We start from the raw sequence: 23808 nt of genomic DNA on the forward strand, positions 1-23808 counted from the left end.
GCTTCCGTTAAGTGGTATTTTCGTGACATTTTCTATTATCTAAACCAATAGGATCCCAACACTTGCTAACGCAAATAGGTTTTGCCATGGCATCCTGAACCTGTGAGTCCCTTGACTAGAGATAGCATAGGGCACCATTATAAACTCTGTCGGGCAAATAAGGCATAGAAGTAAGAGCATATTGAGAAGTAGACTAAAGTTTCCTAAGTGGCTCCTATCATTCATTCCCATAGTTGCTTGTTGTGTGAGGATTGTCAAGTCATTTTATTCAAGTCCAGTACTTACATTTTGTTTTGCCTTTACATTTTCATTTGATTGCACTAAACATAATTTAATTTGTCACGACATTTGCATCCATTTTTCCATGATATCTCCATTTGCTTCCACATCACACTATCATTCCATTCCCAACAACATCCATTTCATTTTGCCACAACATTTTCATTTGTACATATCATCACTAACTATACTTAGGTAAAGTAATTAATTGCTTTTACTGAACTTATAAATTTCCTCCAATCCCTATGGATACGATACTCACTCATCATTATATTACTTGTTCGATTGTGTATACTTGCACATATTTCGCGATCATATTTAGTAGTCACAATTCATGGATAATAATTATTGTTATTCCCTTGATTACCCCATGCAAAATTTGGATGTTGTCGCCATCCCAGATTGTATGTATTAGTACAGGGGTTGTTGTTGCTTCTATTAAAGTTACCCATGAAATTAATGGACTCCTGGTTTTTTGGGTATTCACTTTCATGATGGTTTCCTTGGTATAGAATGCATGCTGAGTTGGTTGCCTTTACTTCTTTCACCTCGCTGTAATGCTACAAATTTTTAAGCATGTTGGTCATAGATTAAAGTTGGGCAGAAATTGAATCCTTACTATCAAATTAATATTCCCCATATATTCTTCTTCCGATCCTAAGTCTTGCATATGGGAATTGATAGTCATTATTGGCTATCCTATCGAGGATATCAAAAGCTTCCTTGGGCGATTTATCTAGTAAAGTGCCATTTGCTGACGTGTCTAACATCAAGCGAGTGGGTGCATTTACTCTATTGTAAAACATCACGACTTGAGTCTAATCGTGGAATCTGTGGTTAGTACACTTGCAAAGCAACCTTTTATATTTGTTCCATCACTCGTACATAGATTCCTCATCACCTTGGCAAAAACTTGAGATGTCATTGCGGAGCTGGGTGTGCATGTTGGGCAGATTGTAACAAAGCAAAAAACTTTTTCACAAGTCATCCCAAGATTCCATTTATTCATAAGGGACTCCACTAAGCCAAGCTCTTGCTCGGTCGCGTAGAGAATATGGGAAAATTTTAAGCTTCGGCACATCTTCATGCACTCCTTGTTGCATGGACGAATCGAACACTTCAAGGAAGGCACTGACATGCTGTCTAGATTCCTCATTAGGCAAGCCACCAAATTGACCGATGGAGTTTATCATGTTGAACATCACCAGTTTAAGTTCAAAATGGGTTGCATGTATTTTAGGTGCCACGATTCCTGGGTGGAGATCGTCAAGAATCGGATTCAAGTGATCTCATATTGCTCATGGTCTTGCAGTCTCTAGGAAGATTATTTGTTGCGACATCGGGATCTGCCTCATCTCCAATATTGTTATCGGCTTGATACTGTAGTCGATTCATATAATATATGGCTCATTGGTTGCGTTGCCTTTGCCTAAATGAATGTCGATCTTAGGGTCAAATGGTTCTAATGGTTCACCAGTAGATATCAGGGTCATGCAATGACAAAAACCTCTAAAAGAAAATAAACAAACAATTTAGACTAAATAAATAAAATGTGACAAGAAAAATAAAATTTACTATGGAAAAAATTATCAAAATTTTGTCAGTTGCCAATCCCTGGCAACGACGCTAAAAACTTGATCGCTAGTAAATGTATATGCTAGGGAAAGAAAATATGTGCGATGCAAGTAATATAATAGTGAGTTGAGTATCGTCTCCATAGGGATTAGTGAGAATTGTTGTTGTTTTCTATAGCTAGAACAAGGTATCATCAACTAGTCCTAAATTTCTTGTTGAAACAAAAATAAGTAATACTAAAAGAAATAAACTAATGGAAAAGTTTTGTCTAAGCAAGAACTATCGTAAAGTATGTGATGCAGAAAACTATAGTCGAGGCAAGGAAAAATTTCAAAAGTAAACAAATCAAAATTATTAAAGCAAATAAAAGTATTGGGTTAAATATATTCAAAGAAACATCACATTTGAAGACTTCTTTACGGAGCACTTTGGTTGGCTTTGCTAATATGAAAAATTATCCTATGTCTAGAATGAATTAGTGAGTTATACTTAAGTTGACCGACAGGATTACTAGAGTATTCAAGGTCGGTTGCTACAACAATACTACTCGGCGTGAACTACAACCCTTGGTTTGTCAAACTTTTGTTACAAAATACCCCTCAACGTAAACTGCATTCGTTGCCTATCCTAATCAAGTAACTACCCCTTTTAGTCAACTAAAACCCTCTCCTTATCTCTAAGACAGATTAGTTCCTCACCATCCCGGATCAGTCTCGTTGTTCACGTAGATCTTTCCTGAATCTCTCAAATTTAGTCATCTATTCCTAGAGGAATGACAATCTCTTGAAAGCTCTTACAAAATCTAGGAATATTTTGTCTAGGCACCATGCAATCTCTCGAAGCTCTTACAGTGTCAAGGCAAAATATTAAAACAATAAACAAAACAATATTAAGCATAAACAAACTTCTTTATTCAAAAACATAAAATAAAGTTTCATCACAACCATAACCAACACCAAGTAAAACAATTCATTGTGTGGCAAATATCATCCAATAAATTAAACTTTAAGTACAAGCTTGATGTGGTCACGCCTACCTTGAATCCATAAGTGATGTCTCAAGGTCCCATTACTAGATCAAGGGACAAACAATTCACGGAAGTACTCTTAACTAAATATCTTGAAGCTTTTAATTCATTCGACAACTTAGTAAAAAACAATGTTAAGTTGTATAATGTTTTAATAGATAAAGAAAAACTTAGCATATACACATCTTTATAATTGATGTACATTGTTATTTTAAGTATGTTAAGCATGTTAGAATAATCTTGAATTCATTTAATCATGATTTATTACATTCATGAAATGGCAGCATACTTATTCATTCATTTGTTAGCTCATGTGCATTCATTTTAGCTCCTAGATCTTATACATTAGTTTACATATGTTATATAATGATATACTTAGCTCATGTCATGCATTCATAGCTCACAAGGTCATAATCATGTATGGCAGCAAGGTAATTGAATCATACAAGCTCAATACCTTTGACTTACCTTGTTTTCTTTGCACATGAAGGTACATGGGAGCATGGCACACATTGGGGCAGCCTGTTGGAGTATTTGGGATCCATATACAGCTCACAATCAACTCACAAACATCATGGCAGCTCGTGGAGCACAATGAGAAGCTTAACTCAGCTAGAGGAGCTCAAGGCTAGCTAATCTCAGCTAGTTTGACTATTTGCATACAAGTTGCTAAAAGTGACATCAATTGTAGCTAAACATAGTTGAATATACTATTATGAAGCTTGGGAGATCACTGCTAAGAGGATCATTCAATACAAGCCCTTACATTGTTACCTAGCTAGATCCATACAAGCTTGAAGATAACTCAACTCACACCCAAGGCTACTGCACATGCTTAGTATTCATCCTACACATAATGCTACACCATAAGCCTCCTTGTGACCAGACAAGCCATGTTCTATGTGTGTGACCTGTTTTAGGTGTCAATATGAATGGCAACATAACCATTCAGCCAAGCATCATTTCTCCTCCAAATTGGCGCCAACTTGAAGGGATTCAAGCACTATTCGGCCATGAGACATGCCCCCTCTATTCAACCGAACCAACACCTATGTTTTCATGTTATTTATTAATTAATTATGTCATTTTAGAGGGACACAAGGGCTGGCCGAACCACCATGTATCCATTCAGCCAAGTCCCTTCAAAATCTATAAATAGGATAGTCCCATTCATTTTTAAACAAACCTTTCATTTAATATAAGTGAGATTATTATATTTTCTCAAGTCCTTGTGACTTTTATCGACTTGTCAGTTAATTTTATTACTTGTAGTGGCAACCCTTCTTCCTTGAGACTTGTGGTTCCTATCTCTCTATAGATAGTAGGTCCAAGTCCTTTGTTACCACCCCTTAGAAAAATTTTTAAGGTTGGGTCTTTGCTCATCGTTGAATTGGTTCTTCCTTGGTCATTCTAAGATACTATCCTCACCAACAATCCTTTATTTCATCACCCATACCGTAGCCATATCAACATACTTCCACTACCATTTCTCATAACATAAATAGCCCTCAATTTTACCATTACATCAACCACTAAGCCATCTCTTTGAGCCATTCACTTATGCAGGTTGTTTTGCTTTCTTTCTAGATCCACGATCAATTTAAGGTAGAAATTCCTTACATCAAATCCCTTTCAAGAGAATCGAAAATTAAGAACAAATGAAGAAACACTCCCAAACAGAGTTCTACTGTGACATTCTGACCACCACCACGCCTGCTCCAGCAACTGGCCTCTCTTGAGGACCTAGCTGCTTCTTCGATGAAGTCTGGCTCTAGAGGGAACCAAGGATGGTCGAGTGGGGGAACGATGGAAGCTAAGGTACTGCAGCTACTTACTCCACGCCTAAGGTAAATCCTATCCTTGCTTTTCTTCCTCCTGCAACTATAATGGGGCATTTATAATGGTAATTCCTAGGGTTTGTGTCCTTGTATATTCCCTAATTACCCTTGTTGACTTACCCATAATATAAATAGAAAGGCGACTGAAGGTGGTCAATTTCTTGAAGGGCGTGACTGTACGTGAAGGTGAAGTTAGGCAAATGACGTCAGCAATTGTTGAGCCACATCAAATCTGCAAGATAAATCTTGCGTTGGCAAGATAAATCTATTCCTCATGTCGTCTTCTTATATTACTCTTGCCCTGGGAAATAGTTGTTGTCTCAACAAATAAATTATTCCTTCGTTATTTTCCGAATCAATACAGCCAACAAAGAACATTCCTCCTCAGCTGTATCAGTTAAGCCAAATAAATCTTACCTAGGTAAAACTTACCCACCACATGCAAATATGACCTAAATTCAACCAAATGCAACTAATATACTATGACAACGACTTTTAGACACACAATAACTTAAGTAAAAAGATATGAAAATATTCTTTTTATGGACTTATCAAAAGGTCATCGATCCAAAACAATATATACTTATTCTTTACCATCACATTATTAAGTTGGTGGTAATTTATACATAATATCAATGATCCATCTTTTTCTTTCATGAATAATATTTGAGCATCGTAAGGTAATATACTAAGTTATTTAATACCCTAGTCTAACAACTCTTGCAACTATGCCTTTAATTTTCTTAGTCATATGGTTTCATATGATAAGGTTCCATAGACACTAGAATAGTTCTTAGTTGAAATATATCCCAAACTCTACTTCATAATTCAATGGTAATTGATGTGTGCAATAGTGTAGAGATAATGAGTGGAATTATACACTACCATATCAAGTAATAAAATGGATGTAAAATAATGCATTGTGTATCGTATCCCACAAAGAATAGTATTACTCAGATAATTCTTATAATATTAAGTAAGAAAGATAACAGAAATTGTGAGGTTGGTGTTATGAACAAAACAATACGAATATAAACCTAAAATACATATGAGAATGAAAAGATGAAGGGAATCACATCAGTTGTAATGGAAGTAGTGGTTCGACTCAAGCTAAAGATTATGGTATTGTTAAACGTACTCAAGAAATCAATGATGAAACAAGAATAAGATTGATGCGTCTAACATTAACTTACCAGGTTTACCTCTCTCGATGGATTTCAAACAAAAACTCACTCCAGTGTTATATCTCTATACACACAAAAATTCGCTAAGTATATTATGAAAATCAGTAAGCTAAATCTCTCAACATTGAAACGCTACTCTCACAGTCGTTGATGCTCTGACAATGAAACTCACTTTTCAATCCAATGCTCATATAATGTCACTCACCTCTCAATGAAATGAATGGGTAAATATATATCGTTATGCTAAATACCTTAATAAAATTGAGCAAACACCAAATAAATCAATGTAAAAAATTAATTAAATATGAAATTCATAAAATATACTTAAAAATATAAACATCCAAGGTTTAACAAATCCTACACTAATTAAAATGTATTTCAACTAAGAAAAAATAGAACCCCCTCTCGAATTTGTTTCATCATTATTGTTGTTCATGATCTCATCGATCACCACCCACCACCCTCTTGGTGTAGTGACTTTACCTTCACATCTAGTTGTCGCTCTTCCCAAAGTTTCATAAGTAGCTATGGTTGATGGTAAAAAAAATAAAGGAATTAAGAAAAACCCTAAAAAACTAGCCTCCTATTCATTTGTTTCCACCTCCTTAGTATAATATTCTAAACCCTCAAAAGAAAATTTTAAACCCCGTATTAAATTGAGACTCCTTTTTCATAATAAGATTCTAGACTACCGACAATAACCTTTTAATGACTCATCAATGCCTTGATAACGTGAACACAACAATGAATCTGGACGAAATGTCAATTTTAACTCCCAAAACTTGAAACAATAACTGATAACATTGAATAACATGCAAACAACAGAGTAGATTAGTGTCACAAAAAGTAGCATAATTAGGACAAAATCCACTGACTCACTATAATGATGCATATGATGCAATTAATACAAAAATACTTAAGAAATGATCCATGAAGTGTTAAATCACAACATTAATCTAAGTAAAATGGTCTTAAATAATAATTCTTTTGGAGAGTTATCACATTCTCAGACCTAAACGTTTGTTTTTCTTAAGCAACTGCATTGCATTGAATAAACACACAAGTAAAACAATTATGCTTCCAAGCTAAGTCATTTTAAACTCATATTTTAGTTCTCATAATTTTGTTTTGTTACTAAACATTGTTGTAGCATTGTGTGATCCTTAATACAGAAATGCGATGTCATTTTGCCAAGACTAAAACCTACAAGTGTGGTGTTGTGTGCATGCAGGATGTATCCAATCAATACTTAGTGAAATTAGAAAAAAGTGGCCTTACACACCTATTGATTCGAACAATGTTGTAGCTACATCTCCAACTTTTTATTTCATTGTTGTAGCTAGTGTTAGGCACCGCCAACATAATTTATCTTCTTTTTCTTGATGGATCTAGTGTTAGGCACCTCTAGCAGATTGAGTTTTTTTTACTAGAGCTAATGTTAGGCACCTTCAGTGTATTGTGAGAGTTTGATTGTTGCTGTAATGTTGTTTTGATGCTATGAGAATTCAAAGCTCAACAAATTTGTAATGTCTCTGAGTATTGAAAGCATACAACCAATTGAGTCAAGAATTTAAAAAATAAAATTCTAATACAATACGATTCTAACACATTTCTTTTCTATATGTCATAGTTTAAATTCTATCCTCATCAAACATCATCAAAAAAGCTTAAAATTTCCTTAATTGAGGCGACTTCCTAATGTTGAGAGATCAAAGAAACTTTACTACTTATTTCCAATCTAAACATGAGGATATGTGGAATAAATGAACATAATGATCGAACAACACCTCTAAACCTAAAATGTACATTGTCCTCAATGCATAATGAAAAAATGAATTCAAATGCAAAATTTAAAAGGGATACATAAGGTGATAGGGGATGGCAGTGGGGTGATAAACGCTGCTCGAAATTGAAGAATCAAGCCTAGCGGTTTAGACTCGATCAAAGAACGAGAATGAATTAGATAATGGGTGGTGACAATATATGATTTTAAGGGAATTAGGATTGCTGGAAAATCAATGAGAATAGACAATAGGAATATTATAGAAATAATAAGATAAAGATAAACATGTAATATGATACAAATAACTTAGCCCAAATTAGGATTTTGGTGTTGATGGGCAATAATGGTGATTTGATGATGACAATGATGTTAATTGTGATTGATAGATACTTCTCCTATAAAATCTTTTAATCGTAATTAACTAAGAAAACTCGATAATCGACTCTAACATGCCCTCCTATTTGTAATGAGAAGGCAAACTGAAGTATGAAGATCTCCCTAACGAAGAACTTGAAAAAACTTAATGATGAAGAATGATTTGAATACACAAGGCGATCAACACTTGCAAAAATGAACTCTGATTGCATTATTAATCAAAGAAATTTGATTTAAAAAAGTTGAATGATGCATCCTTTATATAACTAATGAATTAAATAATAATAAATTAATCATTTTTAATTCTAATTCTAATTGCTAATAATAATAAACTAAGAATAATGTTTTAACTCAATATTAATTCCTAATAAAATAAAAAATCTAATACTAAAATATAATGTGTTATCCTATATTAAACTATATTACAAATATTAAAAATTCGTAATATTTACAAAATCCACATATAGAAATTTTTTCGTGCACTATCTTCAACAAAATAAGTGTATCGTGAGTTTCTAATATCGGATTGATGTGATTCAAGTACTATTGGAAAGCTAAGATACATTCAATCGTATCTTCAGAAGACATGTTGACCAAACAAGGTCAGGATCCCATTCAAAAAGTCCTTGCAAGTCTGTTGTTGTTCTAGTCTTCTTTTCCAAGGCTTGAACATGTGGATCAATTGGACGAGTTAGTCCATCTTCCTTTGATGTGAGGCTTGTGATGCATGTATCATCCTCTCTCTTTAAAAAGAGTCAACCTCGAATCTGAAACATTAAAGGGAGAAACATTAGAACCTTTTAATGATTCACTCATATTATACTTATCAAATAGATATGCTTTGCATCTTCGAGACTTTGTTCTTCTAATGGGTTCGAGTAGAAACATTTGTCCAAAGAAGCATGCACTCTTATCATCATAGATTCTGAAGCATGTAACATAAGGTTGAGTTTGTGAAAATTTTTGAACAATGTGAGCACAACACCCAAAAGTGTTAAAAGATAATCATTTTTTATTCAACTAAGCAACATGAAAGAAAAACTTGCAAGCGAGAAGAATTTGACCCAATAGGTTGGTTTTGGATGTATATGCAAGAGAAAAAATTGCTTGTCCTGATAAAGTCTAGATCATTATATTTTGTAATAAACATTAATTTGGGGACAAATTACTTTAAAGAAGGGAGATGATGTGATCCTGACCAACATCCAACTTCTACGTGCATTGCTCACACTAATGAAGATGTCAACGATTAATTTGGAGGGAGTTCTCTTTAACTATATAATTATGTTATTATACAATTTGTATATACAATCAAATTTGTGCATTTCATTTATTTATTATAGTTACATATAATATATTTGCATAATAGATATTATATGATCATATCATTATTTCATTGCATATTATATGGTGCATTTAATTATATTATAAGATGCATTTTTACATTATTCATTTCATATATGATAAGGTCTGATATAAGGATTGTAACACATCCTATCATATAAGGCCTCATATGAGGCCATCTTGATGATTGATTAGTGACTATTATTGTATGTAAAGTCGGCTACTAGCAAATGTTTCTCCCAAGAGTCCTCAAAATCTATTACAGCAGCACCAACCATGTATTTAAAGATCAGTCTAACCTGTCTGATTTTCCATCTGTTTGAAGGTGGAATGTAATATTAAAATTTAATCATATCCACAAAGCATTATGAAAAGAACCTTATCAAAACTCACAAACGAGAATAATTTGACCCAATTGATTGGTTTTGGATACATATGCAAGAGAAATTTGAGATTATTCCCTTGTGTACCAAATATTGATTTGAGGACAAATCGCTTCAAATAAGGGGATAATGTGATCGTGATCAACACTCAACTTCTATATGCTTTGCTCACCTAATGAAGCTCTCAACGATTAATTTAGAGGGAGTTCTCTTTAACTATATGATTATATTATTATATAATTTGCATATGCAATCAAAATATGTGAATTTGATGTATTTATTATAGTTACACATTATATATTTGCATGGTACATATTATATAATCACATAATTATTTCATTGCATATTATATGGTGCATTTAATTATATTATAAGATGCATTTACACATTATTCATTTCATTCATAGTAAGGTCTCATACGAAGATTCTAAAATCTCTTACCATATAAAGCTTCATACGAGGTCATCTTGATGTTTAACTGGCGGCTATTGTTGTACATAAACTCGACCAGTGGCAAGTATTTCTCCTAATAGCCCTCGAAATCTATTACATAAGCACAAAGTATGTATTAAAAGATCTGGATAATCCCGTCTGATTGTCCATATTTCTGAAGGTGGAACACAATAATAAAATTTAATCATGTTCCTCAAAGAATTATAAAAAGAACCCTAAAACCTTGAAATAAATCTATTATCATGATTTAGAAATATAGAAACCAGAACATCATAAAGTCTTACAAGTTCTTGGATATTACAATTCCACATACTTTTCGGTGGAATAGTTCGTCCTAATTTGAAAGAAAAATCTATTTTCCTTATTTAGTCGATCCACCACAACCACACAAAATCGTTGTTGCTCAAAGATAAAGGAAGACCCAGAACACACCTGATGCTCTATCTTCACTTGTAGGCACAACAAACACTTATTAATAAATTTCATCACTATTATTTTCATACCTGGCCACAAAAGGTTGTTCATCAAACCTGATACATGTTATTACCTCATGGATGTATGATAAGTGGACTACAATAAATTTATCGCAGGATCTCTCACTTCAAATCATCATTGTTGGGAACACAAACACTTTTTCGGTAGCACAAGCACCCATCAAACATGATCTTGAGAGTTTTTCTATTTCTTATCAGCACTCTATAATTGAATTTGCATCTGGAACATCAATTTTATAAAATACTATGGGTTAAACTTGTACAATATAAGTCTTGAGATCAGTGCAGCATTAAAGCAAGTTCATTTTGAGAATGCTATTGTTCAAACGGATGACTTGCATTATATCCACCAATAAAAAGAGATGGAACCCTTAGCTCTAAAGTGGCCGCCGATTTTAGAGAGCTTAGGGGAAGAACGAATGCTTTTAACTCCTCCCCCATTTAATAAAGTCCATTTATTTTCTATTTAATTTAATCCTTAATATTAATAAATTCAAGGACTAATATTAGAGATGGAGAAATATATCTAGATCAATGACTAATATCTAGGGATGTGAAATTAGATAATCATTCAGGTTTCAGTCAAATATTGTCAGGTCAAGTCAAATCATATACAAGTTGTGTCAGGTCAATATAATGGATATAATGGTTTGACTCACATCAGGTCGGGTCCTGATCAAATTAGTTATGGTCATTTTTAAGTTGATTTCAAATTAGATTCAGTTCAGGTTCGGGTCAAGTTAATTTCAGTTCAAGTCAAAACGGTTCATGTCTGAATCAGTTAAATACCAGGTTAGTTCAAGTTCTGATGGAGTTTAAATCAGATCTAGTTCAGATCGGGTCACATCATTGACAGACAAAATTCAAGTCGGATCTTACCAAGTACGGATTTACTTCAGGTCGGGTCATTTCTAGGTTAACTATTTTTCGCCTTTCATGAACATCGAATTGTAATTTGTAATTGTCTGTGATTTGGAGTAAATTATAAAAAATATAAATAAATTATTGGTCAATTTTGATAAAAATATAATTTTAAGGACTAAATTGAACAAACATGAAATTACAAATTTAAATTTAAATAAATTAAACAACATGCATGGAAGAGGGATCAAATCAAAATAATTACAAAATGTGAAGTTGAAATTAATATAAAAATAGACTAAATTTCATCCATTTAAAAAATTGATGAACAAAAGTTCATAAGGTTTTAGATATTATAATATAATTTTAAGCAATAAATTAAACAATATGTAAGGATCAAATTGAAACAATTATAATATATATATATATATGATAAATGTCATATCCATGTGTATATAATATACATTATACTTATCCATTATACTTATAATATATATAACATACCTTTGTATAATATATATAATATAGCATGTACGTATACTTATGCGCGCGCGCACACACACATATATTTATACACTTATGCATATGCATATGCATATAGATAAAGTAAATTTATTAATTTAATTATTATGATTAAAAATTTATTTTAACTTTATAATATAAAGTTCTAAATATTTAAATTAATTTTATACAATCTAATAAAATAATGTTCAATAAATAAATTATTAAGGTAAGAAGATGTGAGATTTGCATGACATTTAGGTATGTTTTCCTTTAGCCTTGACATGTGTATCATACTTGAATATTTAGTATTCACTGAGCTTTATAGATCGCACTCATTGTTTAACCATTTTTCAGATTCTTACTCGTTGATTTTGAAGCTTGAGAGGATAGGCACTTGGTGGTGATCAAAGCAAGGAGGTAAAGTTATCTTGAACTTGGGTTTTATTTTGAGGCAATATGGGATCCTAAGTTTGTAATGTATGATATAATGTATCTTCACTTGTTTCTAATTATTAAGGGACTAATGAGATCCTTGTATATGTAATTAGAGTGTTTAGACAAGTGACATTAAGTGAAAAATTATGACTAGGCCTTTAGGTTGCATTAGATGACCAATAATACACAAAATGACTAGGTGACTTGTGTTTAAGTTGGCCATTTATGTAATATTTGACTTTTGATACTAAATCTTCACATGTTATGTTAAATGATGTTATGAAACATGCTACATATGTAATGTGACATATTCTAAGTGGTTTAAGTATGTCCAAGCATGTTCATGGACATTAGGATAGATTGCATGGAAGTTTGGTGGCTTGCTTCTTGCATGTTCATATAATTTTTCTATATTTCTCACACACAAAAAAGGATCGATCCCTTGACTAAAAGGATCAATCCCTTCTAAAAAAAAGGATTGATCCCTTGCCTTGAGGATTGGTCCAATTCTTACTATTTTGCAAATGATCAATCCTCCGTAAAAATAATCAATCCCATTATTTTGTGCTCAATGAAAAATGGTTAAATTTGGTTCATTAAAAGTTCTAAGTGATCTTAAGTCCTTGTTTGACCCTAGGATGTTCCTTTTAGTGTAAAATGGTCCATAAATGAATTATTAGTAATTACTTAGTTTTTGTATAAAAATTACTTAGTCTTAAATAAAAAATTGATGATACTTGTTGTGTCACTCTTTAGTGTACTAAATTACATAATGGAAGTTTCAATTGTATGATTGTTGTTAGTATGCAACGTTTATATTACTTACATTTTAGTCCCTATAAATGCATGTATAATCAAACCCCTTAATAATGTCTGGTCGACATGAAATCTAGCATGTGTTCAATTGGGTGTTGATACTATTTATTGGTGAACTCAATTTTTGTTTTTTACATTGAATCAATAATGATATATGAAATGACCATTTCACCCCTATGTTGTATAATCCCGATATTAATAAATTCATTGACAGAAAAAATTCAAGTTGTATCTTATCGGGTGCGGATTGACTTCAGCTCAGGTTATTTCTAGGTTAACTATTTTTTGTCTTTCATGAACGCCGAATTGTAATTGTCTGTGATTTGGAGTAAATTATTAAAAAATATAAATAATTAATGGTCAGTTTTGGTAAAAATATAATTTTAAGAACTAAATTTAGCAAACATGAAATTACAAACTGAAATTTAAATAAGTTAAACAACATGCATGGATGAGGAATCAAATCAAAATAATTATAAAATGTGAAGTTGAAATTAATATAAAAATGGATTAAATTGCGTCCATTTAAAAAGTTGGCGAACAAAAAGTTTATAGGTTTTGGAGATTATGATACAATTTATATAGTTTGAATTGAAGTTTATTATTTTGTGATTTATAGGGTTTGAAGTAAATTACAAAAACATAAATAAGAATGGGTGAATTTCATATACAAACATAATTTTAATGACTAAATTGAACAAATATAAAATTTATATTTTAAAAATTAAACAACACGCAGGGATCAAATCAAAATAATTGTAAAATATGAAGCTAAAATTAATATAAAATGAACTAAATTGCATTCATTTCAAAAGTTGGAGAACAAAATTTTATAAGGTTTCACATATTATAATATAATTTTAAGGACTAAATTAAATAAAAATAAAATTACAAAATGTGATTTAAATAAATTAAAGAATATGCCATGATTAAAACAATTATAATATATATAATATATGTATATATAATGTACATTATACTTATGTGTGTGTATATATATATATATATCGCATTCATGTATACTTATGCATATATACTTATGTATATACAATATATATATCTATGCATATGTATAATATATATACTTATGCACGCGCACACAAATGTGTGTATATATATATATATATTAAATTTATTAATTTAATTACCATAACTGATAATTTATTTTAAATTTATAATATAAACTTTTAAATATTTAAATTAATTTTATATAATCTAATAAAATAATGTTCAATAAATAAATTATTTAATAAAATTAATTTAATAGTTATAATTAAGATTTATAATATAAATATTATAATTAATATAGAAAGTAAATTTATTAATTTAATTATCATAATTAATTTGTTTTTTAAATTTTGAAAAGTAAGCATAGTAATTATCATAGTTTATTATAAATTCAAAATCTCACAACTTGATCGATTATAACTTATAAGTACGGTAAATATCAAATCAGTTCAATAATAAGTCGGATCATTTACAAGTTGAGTTAATTACAGGTCATATTCATAATAGGCTAGGTTGATAATAGGTCAGGTAATAAAAGTTATTTACCATGTTAATAAGGATTCAGGTTCATATCAGTCCGATGCAGGTCGAGTTCGATTACCATATTATCGGGTCAATTCGGGTTGAGGTCGTCACATATCAGGTGTAGGACAGGTTCAATCCATAATTTCCAGGTCCAACCCAGGTTTAGGTCAACATTAGTTCATACTCAAATTGATTTCAGATCACCTCCACCTCATGTCACAAATAGTTTTGACTCAAGTCAGTTTCATTCAATTTTGGAGATTGAGTCATCTTTTTACATCCCTACTAATATCAATTGCTTGTACAAACTTTCATAATCATTAAGTATAACTATTTATTATAGGCTTCAACTCTTCGTTTGTTTCCACTTTAGATTTGTGTAATTCCTTTCGTTTAATTTATCCCTTATTTTCCCATGAAATCAATTCCCAATATTTAATTATTTATCAAAGATTCAAACTTACCCATAGATAACGGAAATTACTTCTCTAATCCTCAAAAATATTTTTAAAATTACTAATTTAGTCCTCAAAAGATTTTAAGGCTTTAAATAAAAGGAAAAGGGAAAAATAATTAATGATGAAATCCTGCATTGCTAGTTGATTTTTTAGTTGGTAAAACTCTGTTTAAATCTTTGTTCTTTTATTCCTTCAACTTTTATATATTTGAAATCTTTCAATTATTTTTCTTTTATCTTTTAAGATTTAACATGTATTATTTTTTGTATTAGATATATTTATAATATTTAGATCTCGCAAACTTGAATCGAACCTGATTACCCGAACTGATTAACCAGACCTAATACCTGATATTAACCCGAATATTGTAATCAAATTTTACCTGACCTGACCCCAACCGTACCTGATATAAAATTTAGTGAAACTAAATGCAACCCGAACCAATATTAACTAGAACTGAAACTGAAATTAACCCAAACTAAAAGCAACTAGAACCGAAAGAAACCCGACCAATCTTTAACCAGAATCCAGAAAAAAATCTGAATCGAATTTTAACCTAATCTGAAAGTAACCTGAACCGAATTTAATCCAACCCGAAAAACCTAAACAGAAATTAATCTAAACAGAAAGTAACCGAAAACAAACCGACTTTAATTTACCCAATTTGATTTGAATTGAACTTTGCCCTATTTTTTACTTGATAAATGAGTAAAAATGGGCTAGTGGTTTATTGTTATTATATATATTTTAACAATGTAATTGATAGTTAGCCACCAACTTTGGTAATAATTTAATGAATATCAGTCACCTTTGATAATAGTTTAATGATTTAATATTAGTTTTAGTTTAAAAATTATATTCATATTTGATTCGATAATTTTTAAAAACAATTAAAAAAATTATTTGAATGAAGAATTATAAAATAAAGTTACTACCTAGTATTTTGTTTTATAGGATTAACTTTAATTGTCATCATTTAGATAGTATACTCAATAATGTATATTGTAATTAACTTTAAAAGAAAAAAATAATTTTTTTATAAACACAAATTAACATGAAACACAAATCTTAAATAAAGAATTCTCATTCAAAGAATCAAAAGTGATATGTAGCTACTACTCTTGCACATTTGAGTTTCTCAATAAAACTTTCTTAATAAAATTTAAAAGATTAATAAAATAGTTTGAAAAAATCAAATTCAACCCTCTTAAATCTTAAAACATCAGTAGACATAAATACTATATGCATCAATAGTTGAATTAAATTCTCCACATCAGAACTGACAAACTCATCATCCTCCGTAACTACATACATTAAAAGAAGATGTTATTAATTTGTTTACCAAAATAAAAATAATGAAGTAGATTAATAATAAAAAAAGAGGTTTTGGTAAACAAACTTTACTATAAGAAATTAAAAGAAATCTAAAAGGAAATAAAAACTTACATTCATAACCGAATAACAAATTACGAGATGTTATCAAAGCTTCCACATTTTCAGGGATATAAGAACTTCTCCACTTATTCAAAATTCAACTTCCATACTAAAAGTTAATTCTGAAGCAACAATTGTATGAGGTACAATCAAAATATCCCTAGCAAGATGAGAAAGTTGTCCATATCGATGCTCATTTTATTTCCAAAAATTAAGGATGTCAAGCTCTATTTTCCTATCAATTTTGGGGTCGTCTAAGTAAACATCTAATTGTGTCTTGGCACAGTAAGAAAACATGACCTCTTTCTTTTCATAATCCTTTAATATATATATATATATATAACTTGTATTATATATATTATAAAAAAGATACAAAATGAAATAGATTAAATGAAAAATAGAAAAAAGTTAAAAAAAATATAAGAAACTTATAACAAAAAGATTGAATTTGCGCTTGTGATCTGCAGATGACATGCTCAATGTATCTGAGTTCGAGCTCAATTCTAAGAACAGTTCAAGTGAAATGTGTGTTTCTGAAACATATTCTTTAAAAAACATCTCTAACTTAAATCCTACATCACGTATTTTAAAAATGTCATTTGTTTCATCCTCAAATATTTTTCATAACAATAATTGAGAAAAGACAACTTACAAAGAGGATTAAGAATCACCACAAAGGTAAACAATGTGCCATAGTCATCCTCACTCGAGTTGAACCAATACTTACCAAACTTTCTATTCATTTCTATTGTCATTTTTTTCAAAACTACAACATTACTTCTTGTCAGCTTTCTTAAAAGCATAAAAATTTCCAAACAACTCAGTTATATCAAAGAATGGTTCTAAATTATCTCAAATTTGTTCAAGTATTTCCCATTTTTCAATGTTGGGACAGTGACGAAAAGAAGAATCAACAACAACCATTTTCTTAAAAGATTCACGATATAAAATAGCCCTATCAAGCATCATGTATGTAGAGTTCCATCTCATAGGAACATCAAGCCCCAATACTTTAGTTTATTCTATCTTGGCTAATTTCACACTACGCTAAAAAGCATTGTTTTTTTTTTGTTTATGACCATTTGATATACTTTACACATTCTTTTATCTTGACAACAATATGTTCAATGACCTTAGCAAGAAATACCAAGGTATGGTGCTTGCGCAACAAGGTAGTAGGAGTTGGGTACTGTGATGTGATCCTGTCTAGCGCCAACTTTCTTCCTGAAAAACTCACATCATTGAAGATCCATCAAGCTCAATATAAGGGAGTTCTACCTTACTTTATATTATATTTACTCATTTATGCACTATATATTATTATGAGCATACATTTCATATTAGACTATACTTGAATTATCATAACATGTGCATTCATTCATTATGTCCTATGGTTTGCATCATTGATTGATATTCATGCATATAATCTATAGTTATAATAATAATATTCATTCATTATCATACGATGCATGAGTTATTATTATAACCTATAGAACACATGTTTATATATACATTAATATAGTTCATATACTTAACTTATTCTTTATGTTTTAAGTGTAGGTACATTCGGCCACAACTTGGGAGCTATCTTGGAGCTAAATGGTGAGAGCAACAACAATGAAACTTACATGGGGACTTTTAGGAGAACACAGAGAACATTTAGTAAAAAGTTATACGGAGACCCGACCTCAATTCAGTTGGAGAGCTACACAATCATCATCACCACTTAGGACACTTCAAATATGTCCTAAGTCAAATTTTGTGAAATCGTACCTTTTCGCGAATAGTTTCCACCTCAAGAGGTACCTTTTCACAAGGAGCTACCATAATGTTCATCATGCTAGAACTCACCTATGGCTAGTTCACCTCCAGCTCATTCACTCTAGAACTAGCTCAAACATGAAAGGTTACATTCCAACAAATGTGTCATTTCATGAATGTTGCTGCCAATGAATGTGCCATTTCATCAAGGTACAAGTTGGTGAAGAGTTTACATCCATTGGAGGCCTAAATCATGAAGAGACATGAGACAAAGCACCATGCCTATTCGGCCACCACCCACATGCCTTGCACATGGAGACTTTGGCGCCAACTTGAGAAGACACAACACCATTCAACCAAGGGAGATGTATCTACCTCCTTGCCGAAACTTCATGACCCCTTTGAAGAGGTAGTCGAACCATCACCAAGCCAAGGGATTTCTCTTTTCATTTTAAAGCATTATGTACTTTCATAAGGGTCATGTATCTAGCCGAATCATTAGGAGACCATTCGGCCAAGCCCTCTCATTTCCTATAAATTGAGAGGCTTGCCTTCATTTGTAATCATCTCATTCATATTATAAACAAACTTTGTGAGTTAATTCTCTCTTCAAAGTTCTTTGTGAACTTTATTGATTAAGCAAGTATATTTCTTATACTTGTGGTGTCATTCCTTCACCTTGATTCCTAAATTCCTAGATTTTATATCTAGTGGATTGAAGACAATAACACCACCCCTTAAGCAAGTTTGTGAAGATTGGGATTGTGCTTTCTAGTATAGTTTCTTTTTTGGCGTGTTTTAGATACAACATCACCATCATCTTCCATCAAGTCCATCAACATCAAGTCCATCAACATCTTCATAATTCCGCAACCAACTCTATTCATTTTTTCATTTCATTACTTATCTTATTTATCCATTTCTTATTCCATTATTAATCCTATTTCTTTCTTATCTTTGTTGCAACCAAATTTATAACTCAAGGACATCAGTACTTGTCATTTCTAGATCGGGACAACAATAAGGCCATCTAATCACTTCCATTGAAGAGTGTAGATTCATCCTACATCATATTGGGTGAAGAGGCGCTTGCATGTGAGAGTTAAAGCATAAACGAAGACGCCTACGCACGACAAATGGAGCTGGAAGAAGTTGAACGACAATTGAAACTAGCTGGATTGAACGATGATAGGAAATTCTTGAATTTTAAATTTCTTGAGTTAAAGAAGAACATCATACTTATATATATATGTATAGTATTTATAAATAATATATAAAAGAAATTCTATATAAATAAAATTATACTTTAACCAAAATGGTGAGGTCTTTTTTGATTTTGACTATATATAAGGAAGTTTACTTAAATTTAAACAATAAAAGTTATTTTGAAAAATAAACTAATTAAAATAAAATTGGCAATTTATTAAAAATATTAGATTTATAATAAAAAAAATAGAAAGTTTAAGAGGAATATAAAAGTAAGAATCTAATTGTAAGATTGAAAACTGTATTAAATAAAGTTTACTTATCTTACTTGTAATAAAAATATTATATTTATAATAAAAATAATAGAAAATTACTAAAAAAGGAGATAATAATAGATTCATAATAAAATAATATAAAGTTTACTTATGTTATGACTAAAATTTAACAAATAAAGTTATTTATTATTTTTTAAAAAATTAAATAAAAATATTAAATTTATAATTGGTTTTAAATTTTTTAATAAAAAATATTTCTTTATCAAATAGGTCTCATTATAAACTTTTCATACGAGATTAATATTAAAATTTGATAACAATTTCTAACACATAAAATTTTGATTAAAAAAATTCTAACACATATTATAGGATCATATTTGTATCAAATTATCGATTTATATCTAAATGATGGTTTAATTCAAAATATTGAACAATTGAGAATTGAAATTAGGCATAAATGATAAGATTAACAAACAAGAAGACATATTTTTACAAGAATATATCAATAATTCTATATATACTTATTTTTATTAGACTCATAACCAATTCAACCCGAATTGATCATATCTAAAGCTTGACCTAAATCAAAAATCAACTGATCTGATATTGAACCGACTCGAAATCTAATCGATATGACATTAACCCATCCCAAAAAGCAACCAATCTGATATTAACCCGACCTGATATTGACCTAATCCAAAAATCAATCGATCCGATATTGATCTGAACATCAATTTCTTATCAGCACTCCATAATTGAATTTGTAATTCATCGAGTGAGAGTTTTTCTATTTCTTATAAGCATTCCATAATTGAATTTGCATGTGGAACATCAATTTTATAAAATATTATGGGTTGAACTTGTACAATATAAGTCTTGAGATCAGTGCTTTAATGCTTGTTGGGCATTAAAGCATGTTCATTTTGAGTATATATATATATATAAAGCAAATTTATTAATTTAATTATCATGATTACAAATTTATTTGAAATTTTAATATAATCTACTAAATGTTTAAATTAATTTTATATAACCTAATAAATCATCTAAGATTTGAAATCTTAAGTGTTATAGATTTGAAATCTTTTAATTATTCTTCTGTATTAGATGTGTTTCTAATATTCATAAAAAATTCAAAATAACCTTAATTTTAATACTATGATAAAATATAGTTTATTAACTAATTTTATGTAAATGTTATAGATTTTTTATAATTATTTTAACTTTTAACTCTATAATATTAAGAATTTATTTAAATAAATTACTTTATTATAATTTATTTAATTTTTAAAAATTAAAATATTTTTTAATTATTTATTAGTGTGACTTATAAAAACAAATTACAAATCACCAAAATCATGTATATGGACTATCATATCTATAACAATTAATGATATCATCTTTTTATTTATAAAAATTAATACATCATCTTTTTATTAACTCTCACGTTAATAGATTTAATGATTATATTGTTCAAAAAAAATTATATCATTAAATTTTATGATTAAAAATTTTAATTTAATGTAAAAGGTGAAAATATCAATTGATATTCTCTAAAAACTTATTAATAAACTAAAAATATATAATTTTTATTTATCTAACTATTTTTAATTTAGTTTTTTGATATTTTTATTTACATTAATCTCAAAATCGAATTGCTTTATACATTTTGGGTCTGTTTGTTTCTAAAAAAAATATGCCAGAAAATAATTTCCATAAAATGAATTAATTGTTTTTCTGAAAAATAATTTCAAAAAAATCATTTTACTTTGTTTGAATATTACTATGTAGATTATTTTCACTAATTGATAAATATTTTAAAATTAATTTATTATAAACGCAAATACAATAAATAATATTATTTATTAGAAAACAATTTATTAATATATTTAAACTATAATAATAATTTTTTTAATGTTATTTATATCAATATTATTATTAAAATATTATAAATAAAATATTAAGACTAGTATATATTATTAAATTAAACATATCATAAATTATGTTAATTATCATTAAAAAATAACAAAATAATATTATTTTTATGAAATATTAAAATAATTTTAATTTATTAATAATTTATTATATATTATTAAAATAATATTATAATATCATATATTATCATAATTGTAGACACTAATTTCCGTCCATTTTTTTATACATATATACACATATATATGTAGTTTGCAAATTGTTTTTGAAAATACATATAATATATAGTTTAAAACTTTTTGAAATAGTATATATAGTTTTTCAAATATTTTTGAAAATTTATAATATATAGTTTTTGAAAACGTTTTTAAAATATATATAATATACTTTTGAACGTTATGAAAACATTTATATAATATAATTTTAAAAAAAACCATTTTGAAAATACATTTTTTTGAAAATTATAATATAGTTTTGAAAACGTTTTAATATATAATATATATTTTGAATGTTATGAAAACATTTATATAATATATAATTTTTAAAAACCATTTTGAAAATATATAATATATAGTTTTTAAAACATTTTAAAAATTTATATATATGTTTTTGAAAACGTTATATATATATATATTACTATTTATTTTTATTTTTAATTAATACTTTTTATTATTTATTTATTTATTTATTTTTTTTTCTTTCCTTTCTCATTTTGTCCCAGGTCCAGTCCAATAGTCCAGATAACGGGCCTGAACCAGCCCAAACAGATGGGGTTTCCTGCTTAAGGGAACTACACAATCAGCGCCACAAGGAGAGAATCAAGGGGATGGTGCAAAACGGCCGGCGGAAATCCCGGACTGACCCATCCCGGGATAGCGGTATCACAAATGACATGCACGGGGAAACCGGAACGACCCCCTCATTTCGGGGCCAACAACCACCCCACCGGGGCTAAAAGCCCGGTGAGACATGAACAGGGGGACCCCCGAGAACGCTGCCAGAATATCGAGCCATCACATACCAGAAACGAAACCATAAACACATCATCGGAGAGAACACAGAACCGAGGAAAACAAACGAAGAAGAAATCCATCTCAACATATCAGAAAAAACCAACAATCAACCATTACCAAACCCCCACAGACCCACAAACGGCCAACAGTAAACCAGAGAGCCCGTAACCAGAAAACAGTAAACAAAACATCATACCCATCATCGAGAGATCAACAATAATAATCAAAATAAACCAAAATAAAACCAGAGCGAGAAAAAGAGAGATCACCACCGTGCGAAGCAACGGGAACGCCAAAAGTCACCGGCGACGCGGGTTTTTTTTAAAAGGTATTTCCTAGATCTACACGTCTAGGGACGTTTTTTGGCGAAACTAACTTGGTTTTCAGGTCAAGGGTGAGAGAGGGCGTCTTTTGGGTGCGTTTGGGTTAGTTCCGGCCACCGGCGCCGCCGTGCGACGCCGTAGCTCCGCTTTGGCTCTCTTCCCCGATGAAGGAAAGTTGAGAGAGTCTGAACTCTCTCTCCCCTTCTCTTTTCTGGAAGCAAAGAAGAAATAAAGAGAATGCAAAGGAAAAAGCCTTTTTCGGGCTTAAAATATTCGAACACAAAACGGTGCGTTTTGCTACCAAACGAACGACGCCGTTTGGCCTCTATCCCCGTGTTTTCAAGATTTGGGGGAAAACCGCACATTTGGTCCTTCATTCCCTGTATGTTTTTGTTTAGTCATGAATGAAGTTTTAATTTTCTATTTCAGGCGTGCATCTTTCAATAGTTATATTTCAGTCACTAGTGGTTTATTTTATCATAATTACATATGTTCATGTTGGTCATAATATTTTAAGTTATT

The sequence above is a fragment of the Hibiscus syriacus genome, unplaced genomic scaffold (genome assembly GCF_006381635.1).
Source record: "Hibiscus syriacus cultivar Baekdansim isolate YM2019G1 unplaced genomic scaffold, ASM638163v2 tig00111848_pilon, whole genome shotgun sequence".
NCBI classification, from domain to species: domain Eukaryota; kingdom Viridiplantae; phylum Streptophyta; class Magnoliopsida; order Malvales; family Malvaceae; genus Hibiscus; species Hibiscus syriacus.